This window comes from Octopus sinensis, linkage group LG19, assembly GCF_006345805.1.
Source record: "Octopus sinensis linkage group LG19, ASM634580v1, whole genome shotgun sequence".
NCBI lineage: Eukaryota > Metazoa > Mollusca > Cephalopoda > Octopoda > Octopodidae > Octopus > Octopus sinensis.
Genome location: NC_043015.1, coordinates 19,143,610 through 19,155,782, shown reverse-complemented (window position 1 = coordinate 19,155,782; position 12,173 = coordinate 19,143,610).

Sequence of the window (12,173 nt, the reverse complement as noted above, 5' to 3'; positions counted from 1 at the left end):
ATAAACATAAAACGATGTTTTATGGGGTATCTATTTACTTCTGTCATGTCTATATGTATACATACACACACAAAGTACTGTGGATTCATTCCACTTGAAATTCTTCAAAGCGGTGCCCCAGTATAGATGTAGTCTAATGACTGAAACAAGTAAAAGATAAACGATATATATGTATGTGTGTGTGTGTGTGTGTGTGTGTGTATAAAATTAAAATATACAGCAATTTACAATGTTCACGAAAAAAGAAAACTGTATGTGTGTGTGTTTGTATATGTATATTTAGATACACACACACGCATGTGCACAAACAAACAAAAGGGAACGCAGTGTGAGTAACGGACAGAGTCAACGACTATTGAAAAGGTTGCAAGACGCAACGAAAATTTTACAAAAATAAAAAAGAAATAAGTGGAAATTTTACTGGTAAGTGTGTTAAATTATAAGGCACCAAAAGAGAATGACTCTACCCCAGACTCAATACAATATGCTTCAACACACGAACTCACATAAAGATATATAACTCGACAAAATCAAAACATTTCACTTCGGATATTTCCGTGGGTTGTGGTGGAGTCTATACGAAATTATGCCAGCAATGCCTCATTTTAAACTTAAAGAAAAAAAGCCTTGCATATTTCTTTCATGCATATCTGTTTCATGTGTGTGAGTAAAACCCGCAAATTTCCAAGCAGAAAACAGAATCAAACCGTCATTTGCTTCCACTGAAATATCTGAAGTGAATTGCTTTGATTTTGTCGAGTTATTTAGAAAGAATACCAAGAATCTTGCAAACCGAATCCAAAAACGAAATAGTAAAGCAAGTTTTGCGTAAATCTTGAGCTATCGGATGTTTTTTGATGGGGGGGGAGGGTATAAATACCCAAAAGGGTATGGGAGAATACTTCGGAAATAACTTAACCTTGAAAGGGAAGAAACTCTAACCTTTTGATCATGATGGGCAAAAGTATTAGTGACTTGCAAAAAGAAAAATACGAGTTGTTTTTTTACAGTAAATGTTTCTATTTTCGCTTTTTTAAACAAAATATTTTAATCATTTAGAAATAATGTGATTACAAAAATGTAAGTTGTTTGTACAGTAAGTATTTATATTTTAACTTTCTTTAAACAGACAATATTTTTATCGTTTTAAACAATTATTTTACAAAAATATTTTTTGACATATTTATAAAAAATATTTTAAAGGGAAAATGACTTTAAAAATACTGTAAATATTTCGTAAAAGACCCGTTCGTAACCTCGATGTGAAATAATTTTTTCCATAGCTTTTTTCGAGTGCATTCAACGTATCTCACCTCCAAAGATTTGGCTGCTATTCCTAGCACGCCCTGCTACCATGTAACATCTATTTGCGATTAAGGATCTGAAATAGCTGTTACGTGATAGCAGAACGTGCAAGAAATAGCAGCGAAATCTTTCCTTTTCTAGGGAAAGGAGCCCTTTACGCTTGATTTCGATGTCACTTTTGTTGAGAACATACGAAATAACCTAGAAAAGAAACAAAACTCCGTTGGTGGAAAACTAAGAGTTTCCTGGGAAACTCCAAGGTCCCCACAACCTTTTCCCAACTTTCTTTTCCGGAAGAAAATGGCTTGCGGTGAGTTTGGAGGTGAGATACGTTGAATGCACTTGAAAAAATCTGTGGTAAAAATTATTTCACACCTAAGTACGAACGGATCCTTTACGAAATATCTACCCAAGATCGGGACAGGTATGCAAATAGAAGGATCGATGAGACTGATACAACAAGGGCTGAGCGTCAGGTGGATCAGTGGGAAAGAGAGAGAAGCAGGAGAGATTAGGAATCGGACACTCGGAGAGCTGAGCGTTTGGCGAAACAGGGAAATATACAAAAGTAGGAGACCTTATGAATCGGATGCTCATGTGAATACAAACGGAATAAAACAAGTTTTGCATAAATCGGACCACGGGTTACCAAGATATGCGTTTTTTTTCGGGTACTTTTATAAACAGCCAAACTGAGTATAATGGGAAAAACACTTTGAAAGTAAGGTAACATTGACATGTGAATACGCACAGAATAACAGAAGTTTCGCGTAAATCGGACCACGGATTCCCGAGATACGCAGTTTTAGAACTATTGGTAACCCAACGGGTCATGAATAGTCTAGTATATCTATATATCTATACATGTACGTATGTATGTATGTATGTATGTATGTATGTATGTATGTATGTATGTATGTATGTATGTATGTATGCATGTATGTGTGTGTGTATTGATCTTGGGTATCCACTGGATCCCACATGTTCTAGACACAGAAGTACTGGAACAAATTGGTACACTCAACTCTTATACACATGGCACTGCCTTCACTGGGCAGGACATGTGATACGGCTGGACAAAAATCGTATCCCCAAGCAGATGTTATACGGAGCGCTGACTGATAGAAAAAGGCCGCAGCAAAAGCCTGAGAAACGTTTAAGACCTGTGTCAAAGACTCGTTATCACAATCCGATCTTAACCTGCACAACTGGGAAGTACAGACTGGCGACAGAAACAAATGGAGGAAACAATTATAAGATGTCGCTCATTCCAAGGAAAGCTAGTAAGCTGGGCAAAGACCAAAAGAGCTGACAGGAAGGGAGTGAAATAGAATTAGTTGCTCCTAAGTTTGTTCAACGTGTGTGAGGTCGGATACGCTTGTCAATTGATTATGCTCAATTCGTTATTGCAGATCTGCATATCTGTGATGTATGCGGCTCACGTGACATTTGAGAAGCCTAACAGTTTGACAGAAAATATGGATTTAGTTTGTAGTCTTTGCAGCAAAATTTGTAAGTCTCTGACACGGCTTTACGAGTAACTGTCGATCTCGCGTTCGTAGGAACAATTACTTATAAGTTTACCTGTCAGCGCTAGTCATGCTCGATTAAGGAGTAGACAGCCATCATGTATGTATGGTTGTTCAGTTTTATTTCAAGATTTCTTGTCAATAGAGAAAGAGCAGGTTTCTAACCTAGATTCAAGGTTCCTTCGTTGGAATTTCAACATCAACAACAGGGTATTTTTGTTTGTATGTATGTATGTATGCATGTACGTATGCATGTATGTATGCATGTATGTTTGCATGTATGTACGTGTGCAGATTTGTATGTTTTGCTTTATGTATGTATTCTTATGCATATAGTTGCATATCTAGACATGCTCATATATATTTAAATGATAAACTTCTGGAAAGTTTTACAGATTTTTACAGTTCCAGTGATGGACTGGATCTGTAGTCTTTGAATTAGCTTTCTCCTTTCTAGTTTGGTGAAGCCTAATTTCTCAAGATTGGTATTTAGGCAATGCGTTACACATTCCAGGGCCCCAATAATTACAGGTATCAACCTGGACTTGTAATCTGGATAGAGTGACTGCAGATTTCTCAATAGTTCAGCGTAAGTATTCTCTTTTTCACTGATCTTCAGCTTTATGTTAACATCCGCTGGGCAGCTCATTTCAACAACTGTGCACAGTTTCTCTTCTCTATCTCAAATCATTACACCAAGTCTGTTGTGCTTACATTTTATTGAGGTCTTCACTGGGACATTCCACCAGTATTCCTTTTTATTATGAATAGCTATGGCTTCTACCATACTGCCATACTGTTGGTTCTTGTATGTATGTATGTATGTATGTATGTATGTATGTATGTATGTGTGTATGTATGTATGTATGTATGTATGTATGTATGTATGTATGTATGTATGTATGTATGTATATATGTATGTATGTATGTATGTATGCGTGCATGCATGTATATACGTCCTTATTCAGTTTTATTTCAAGATTTCTTGCCGGTTTCTAACCTCGATCAAAGGATCTTTCCTTTGGAATTTCAACATCAACAACGGTATTTTTGTATGTATGCATGTATGCATGTATGTGTGTCTATGTATGTATACGTGCAGATGTCTATGCTTTGTTCTATGTATGTCTTCTTATACATATAGTTGCTTATCTAGACATGCTCATATATACTTAAATGATAAACTTCTGGAAAGTTTTACAGATATTTACAGTTCCAGTGATGGATTGGATCTGTAGCTTTCAAATCAGCTTTCTCCTTTCTGGTTTTGAGAAGCCTGATCATGTTGTCGATTTCATGCTACCCTAATCATGTTGATTTCATGATTTCATGTTAGCTACCCTAATCATGTTGTTGATTTCATGAACACAAACTTGGGCAAGATAGTTACAGGTCTCTTTTCTCTGCTGTAGATGTTGTTTCAGTGCCACAACCTGTGCTTGATATGACGTCAATATAGATTTGAGACCACAGCCACCTTCCTTGCTTGGGTAATATAGCCTATCTAAATCTCTACTGATGTTGAAGTTTCCTGTAACATTGAGCAGCTTGCGAGTTCGAACATCTATCTCATTGAGTTCTTGTAGTGACAAGTTCAGAAGGCCAAACATAGGTGTGAGGACAGGCACTGCAAAGACTTGGCAATATGTTTGTTGAAAGCTGAGAGTTCTAATGACCATATTCTCTTTACTTCTCTGAGGTATTCATTTCTGGTCTTCTTATTTATAGGCCCATCATATCTGACATTCTAATCTTGTCCAAGGTACCTATCATAGTCACCAGAACGTAGAAGGTGTTTTGACAAGCCGTTCATTCTTAGGTTTTCAAAGGTAGGCGCAACGTTTCCAGGTTTTACTGTCAAAAATGCACTTCTATACTCACCAAATTTTATCCCAATGTCTGTAGAAAATTGGGTTATAAGGTCCAATTGTTTTTTTTTTATGTAGTTGATATTTGGCCCATACAGTTTCAGGTCAACAAAGAAAAGACGAGAGATACTTCTGGAGCCATTTCTCTGGTCACTGTTTTGGGAGCAAGTATGATAATGGGTTTAATGAGAAAACAAAAAGCAACACCAACAGGCTATCGCACTGAAAGATACCTTTCTGGTAGTGACTTTTGTCCGGCTAAATTGTTCCTTACCACTCACAAGGAGTAAAGTAGTGTACTAAGTCTTGATCAGGTGTTCAATAGCACTCACTAGCAATATCACTCACTAATGGTTATGGAGCTTTGGTTAACTGTAAAGCCTTGATAGTCCATCCTTGTGATATACTATCAGAAGACTTCTGGCAGTCTAGCCATTTTACGGTTAAATTCTTGTGATTTTTCTTTTTTCTTTTTTCTTGAATTATTTTGTAAATTAGTAACTGCAATATATAGTCCCAAATCTCCTTTCCTCCTGGTTGCTCCGGTGTTATAATGTTGCTGGTGGCACAATGATCTTGCAAGAACAGATTAAGGCACCCAATATATAATTTGTACATGATGTTCTGACAGGCTATCGGATGGTAACTTTTAGTTAGGGTGGTTTGGCTATTTTGAGGAAGGAGGAGAATAGTTGCAGTTGATAACCATTGTGGCAGTTCTTGTCTGCCATTGATACTTTTTTCAAACAACCATATGAGATCTCACTGATAAAAGGTGAAATTCTTCAGCCAGAAAAATGTTATAAGGTCTGGGCCTGGTGATTTCCTATTTGACATTTTCTCTAGAATTATTTCCAGTATTTCACCATCTATTTTATATTGCTTTTGCCTGCATGTCCAGACATGCAGGCAGTAGTCCTGCTATAATTCTTTTAGTAATACAGCTTGTTTGTTGAATTCATCATTTGTTTCCCTGTATAGTTCTCCAGTAGACATAAACCTGATCTGCTGTTGGGGTGTCTTTCACAGAGATTGAACCTTTCACATTGAAGCTGTGATAAACTGACTTTGGAGCTCTGGCAAATAATATATTGGGCATTTGCTGTTTATATTTTGTATATTTACATATTAGTTTCCCAGCTGTAGCTATGAGTTGTTTCAACTGGAGCTGACTGAAGTTTAGGTTTTTGAATCTTGTATCACCAAATCACCTCTCTCGTCTTTTTCTGAGGTCTTCCTGATGTTGCCTGTAGTTGTTCTCTATATTACATTTATTACATGTGTGTGGTGTGTGTGTGTGTGTGTGTATGTATGTATGTATGTATGTATGTATGTATGTATGTATGTGTGTGTGTGTGTATGTATGTATGTATGTATGTATGTATATATGTATGTATGTATGTATGTATGTATGTATGTATGTATGTATGTTGTATGTATGTATGCATGTGTGTGTGTGTATGTATGTATGTATGTGTGTATGTGTGTATGTATGCATGGATGCATACATATGCATGGATGGATCAGATTGAAAGAATGAAGAAGGACCTCAGATAGCTTCTGAAGGACTTTTATAACTTGAGCATCGTCTTTGAGAATAATCCTAAAGTGGCAAATTTCTTAGATATCACTCTCGATCTGAATACTAGCTTTCCGAAAACCAAACCAAACTTTCCAATATATAAATGTTTCCTCAAATCATCCCAAATAAACCACCAATAGCATTATAACTGCAATTTCTATCAGAATCTCAGACCTATCGGCGAATGAAAACATTTTTAACCAACATGCCCCAATATACAATAATGCCTTAAAATTGAGTGGGTTCACAAATAACAGTGAATACATGCACAATACAAAATTAAAAATTAAATTGGCCAGCATGGTCAGGGATGATACAAAACGGATTTCGGAAAGAAGAAGCTCCCCTCATGATCCCCAAGGAGCTCGCAATAAGTCGATAAAGACCAATATTTATGCTGATAAAACGAGCTTTAGAAATAAGAGAAATAAATGTGATGTTAGTTTTGTAAATGGTAACTACGTTAATAAGATTAATAATAAGAATTGTAATGATGAAAATACCATGGATGATAACAGTGATGGGAGGGAAAGGGTTGCAAATAACAGGAATCATAAATGTGAATTGAGGTTTAAAGTTGGTCTAACGAAGGTGAAAATAGGAATAGAAATAAAAATAATAGTAATAGTAATAAAAATATAAATATTAGTAATAATAGATACAGGAATGGCCTTACATTTAGTACATCAAGTCAAGCAACATATTGTAATCCCGTTATTAATACTAAGTCTAGGATTCGTCAAATTATTTTGTTTGCCCCTCCCTTTTCATGAAGGGTGAAATGTTTACCAAAGCTATTTGTTAAGTTATTGAAGAAAAAATTCCCAAAACACCATAAATACTATTCAATATGTAACAAGTCAACAATCAAGTTGGCTTATTCAGTCACTCCCAATGTCGGATCTATTATTGCTTCGTTGAACAGAAGTAAAATAAGGCACTATAATGATAGAAATGATGACAGAAGCTTTAATGGGAAATTCAGTAATGACATAGAAAATATTGGTAATAATAATAGTACGTCCTCTGAAATCGATTACGAAGGGCGTGTTGGAATGACAAATAATGCAAATAGTAGTAGAGATAATCATAATAATGATGTTAGTGATGATATTAGTGATCATAATGAATATCACGGTGGTAATAATAGTGTTAATAGTAGTGATAATGGTAATAAAAATATTAGTAATAATAATAATGATGGTAATAGTAAGAATAACAATAGAATAAATATACCTGAAAATAGCACGAACGATGGTGTAAATAATATGGTGGATCATAGTGCTAGGAGGGGGCAAGGTTTCGGAGTGATCAGTAATACGAGACCCTGTAACAGGCTGAAGAAGTGTAATTGTAGGGACCCATCAGTATGTCCGATTAGAGGAAATTGTCGCCAGGAAAATGTAATTTATAAATGTAGTGTTGAGGCTCAAGGAGGCCAGAGAAAAATATATATTGGAAGCTCAGTAGACTTTAAGCAGAGGTATCGATCCCACCTGAGCACTTTCAACAATCCTAAATATAGGACTTCTACAACATTGGCATTATATGTTAATAACCTTAAGGAAAGGAATGTTGAATTTAAATTATCGTGGGCTTTCCTTGCACATGCCTCCCCATATAGAATTGGGCCCACTAGATGCGGTTTGTACATAAGGGAAGCATATACTATATTGAAAAATTACAACAACGCAATGTTAAATAAATTCACTGATGCAATACCAGCGTGTACGCATAAGATCCACTCGATGTTCCATAAGAAATTTAGAAATAGAAATAGCTATAAATGTTAGAGGTAAGCAATAACAATTGAATTAAATATAGTAAATATAGTAAGTAGTAATTAATATAAAACTAAAGTATAATAATTGAATCGTAATATTATAATTAAAAGGAAAAATTAGCAATTAGTATAAAATGTGTCAAGGACTTGAACTGGAATATGTGGCTTTGCATGAATGGGAGAAGTTATAAGATTAAAATAAATTAAATTAAGTGCAGAAGTGAAATAGTCCAGATGGAGCAGTGCGCATACCATTTACTATGGCTGCTGGATTGAATTATATGCTTATAAAGTAGCATTCAGTATCTATGAAAATTTTTAGGAGTACGTAATGTCTCGTCTTTCGAATATAGCCGGTATGTAATTGTGCATTTGTTCCCGTATACTATGTGTTGTACGTATAAAACATCCTGACGAGGGGAGTGTCAATTTTAAATATATATGTTTCATATTAATTGGCGCGTCTCCGAAGATGGACTTTTATGTATTTTTGTAAATTTGTATATTTATCTTCTATGTACATTTCTCTGGAATTTTAATTCGTCTTTTATTATGTCATTGTGTTTTATTACCCCCAATTTTTTTTATTGTAACAAATTTATACCAAATATTTTACGAGTTTAAATTCAAGATGTTATATATGCAGCTTTGAGTCTCTTATATATTTATATATTTTTATATGATGTTTATATATTTATATATTACTAAATTTTTAAACGTCGGGCTTTATATCTGTCATGGAGATATAAATGAATATATGAATGTATGTATGTGTTTGATCTTTCTGTGGATTTTGTAATGTTCCTTTAGTTGCTGCTCGCATTGCCTCCCCTCGGATTAAAAAAAGTGCATGTATGTATGTATGTATGTATGTATGTATGTATGTATGTATGTATGTATGTATGTATGTATGTATGTGTGTGTGTGTGTGGTGTGTGTGTGTGTGTGTATGTATGTATGTATGTATGTATGTATGTATGTATGTATTGGTGTTGCCTGAATATTGTCAAACTACTGTAAAGGTTTTTAACTGTAAAGTTTGAAAATCAATATTTGTTTTTAGGGAAAAAAGTCAGCAAAATACATTTTTTTCAACGCAGTCTCGTCATGACGATGATTGTATTTTCGGGATAATAATAAGGGCTTATCTATGAAATTTAGAAAGTAGGATAGATATAAAAAAACAGAAAGATAAGTAAACCTGTAAACGTTCGGTGGGTGTCGGTAACGGTTGTGCTGTTGTTGGAGTGATGGTTGTAATGATAATGTTGATGTTAATGAAGATGAAGGTGATAATCGGGTTGTGCTAGTACTGGATACGTTGGTAGAGTTGCCTCAAAGGCTGTAAATAATGATGACGCTTGTGATATAGATGATGTTGACGATATTAATGGTGGAAATATGGTTGATGAAAATGATGGTGAAATAGATGATGTGGTGACTGTGTTAATGGAAATGGCGATATTGAGAAGAGTGATTGTAGGTGCGATGGTGGTTTGGATTGTTGTCATGAAGGTTAACAGATGCTAATTGAACTAATGGAAATGGTACTATGTGAGGACAAAGTGGAAACACTAAAGATGATATTGATGTGGGTGAAGATGGCAATGGTACTGGAATTATGTTGATAAAAGTAAAGGTTGATATAAGGGGGTGATAATGATGGCAGAGATAGTCATGAGCGCGATGGAGGTGCTGCGATGATAATAGATTGTGTTTACGTGAATGATAACGATGATGGCGATGATGGTGACGGAGTGCAAAACACCAATGTGCGAGCCTCAAAAGTCTTACAATATTGCGATAAGTAATATTGTAAGTTGACATTTCAATTATAACATTGTGAAATTTCACACTGATTGTTTGTATATATCGAATGGCACTATACAATGTGACCTTCCTTTTTCCTTGCGCTAGGTTGATATTCGCTAGAATCTAGCTACTGTTGCAGGTAAGTTAAAAGATTATATATAGTCTTCATTTTTTGGCTCAAAATGTCCTACTGATAAACTCTTGCTTCTGCCAAAACACTCTCTGAACGTGTTAGTGCTACATACATACACACATAATACATACATACATGCATACATACATATACACACACACGCACGCATGCACACACACACACACACACACACACACACACACACACACACATATCTTCTATATAATGATGCTCAACGTCTCTGTGTCTGTGTGTCTGTACATCTATAGGACGAAAGGGAATAGAAGATACATGAAAACAAAGTATGTGTTCCCATGTAAAATTTTACGAGAAAGATGATGAGCTACATAAAATTTACTTTCCATTGCGATTAGGGGGCTTAAAGGGGTAAAACACTCCCTAATAAATTTCAAATGGCTTCGATTTCAATGAAAATAACAAAACTACCAGGCACTAAATAAAGACGCTTTCCAAAATTTCCCCATCTTAAAATATTATTTAACCCACTAATGGGGTTTATAACTCGGAACAGAGACCACTTTTCATGGAAAATACGTAAAATTTAAGTATGTTATCTTGGAATAAGTGTACTACAACACTTAACAATGTATATCTCGTGTATATATATATATATATTATATATATATATATTATATATATATATATATACCTTTAACACCGTGTGAACCTAAAATTAACCTTAAAGTTAAAAATTAACCTTATATATGTATATAAATTAACCTTATATATATATATATATATATATATATACACCTTTAACAAATTAACCTTATATATAACAAATTATATATATATTAACAAATTAACCTTATATATATATACTCTTTTACTCTTTTACTCTTTTACTTGTTTCAGTCATTTGACTGCGGCCATGCTGGAGCACCGCCTTTAATCGAGCAACTCGACCCCGGGACTTATTCTTTTGTAAGCCCAGTACTTATTCTATCGGTCTCTTTTGCCGAACCGCTAAGTAACGGGGACATAAACACACCAGCATCGGTTGTCAAGCAATGCTAGGGGGACAGACACAGACACACAAACACACACACGCATATATACATATACATATATACGACGGGCTTCTTTCAGTTTCCGTCTACCATATCCACTCACAAGGCTTTGATCGGCCCGAGGCTATAGTAGAAGACACTTGCCCAAGGTGCCACGCAGTGGGACTGAACCCGGATCCATGTGGTTGGTAAGCAAGCTATTTACCACACAGCCACTCCTGATATATATATATATATATATATACCTTTAACACCGTGTGAACCTAAAATTAACCTTAAGGACCATAAGAAAAATTTCTGTGAAAACCCTTCTGTAAGACTCATATGCTCAACTAAGTCAGATATTGGCCGACTTAGTAAATCTATTTTGGACAATGTTCTACCCCATATAATCCCTAACCTTCCCTTGAAACTATGGATTGACACAGAGGAGGTAATTAATTGGTTTAAATCTTTAAATAATAATAATAGATATTCTTTCATCCAATTTGATATTAATAATTACTATTCTAGCTTATCCCCTATTCTCTTAAACAAATCACTCATTTTCGCAAAAAAACTTTCTCTCATAACTAGGGAAGAAATTGATATTATTTTATTAGCTAGAAAAACTATCATTGAATTTGAGGGAAAATTGTGGACTAGAACTGATACCCCAAATAATTTCGATATACCCATGGGCTCTAGTGATTCGACGGAGATAACTAATTTAGTAGGAACTTATTTATTAAAATACATAAGTAGGGAGATCCTCGAACTACAAGGTGGTCTATACAGGGATGATGTTTTATTTATCGTCCCTAGTAATAATAAATCGATAATTGAGAGAATAAGGAAGAAAATTAGTAGATTTTTCAAGGATTTCACCAAGATAGTTAACTTTCTAGATGTTACCTTCGACTTAAATTCGAATTTATATTACCCATATAGAAAAGAAGGTGAAGTTACTAGATATACTGAAATCAATAGTGAAAAGTATTTCAAGGAGAATTTCAAAATTATCATTTAACAATGAAATTTTAAATTCTCATTCACATCATTATAATGTTGCATTATCTGGAGCTGGATACGACCAAGAAATCACCTTCCTGGATCTTGATAATACAAATTTTTCAAACGATAAAACGAAT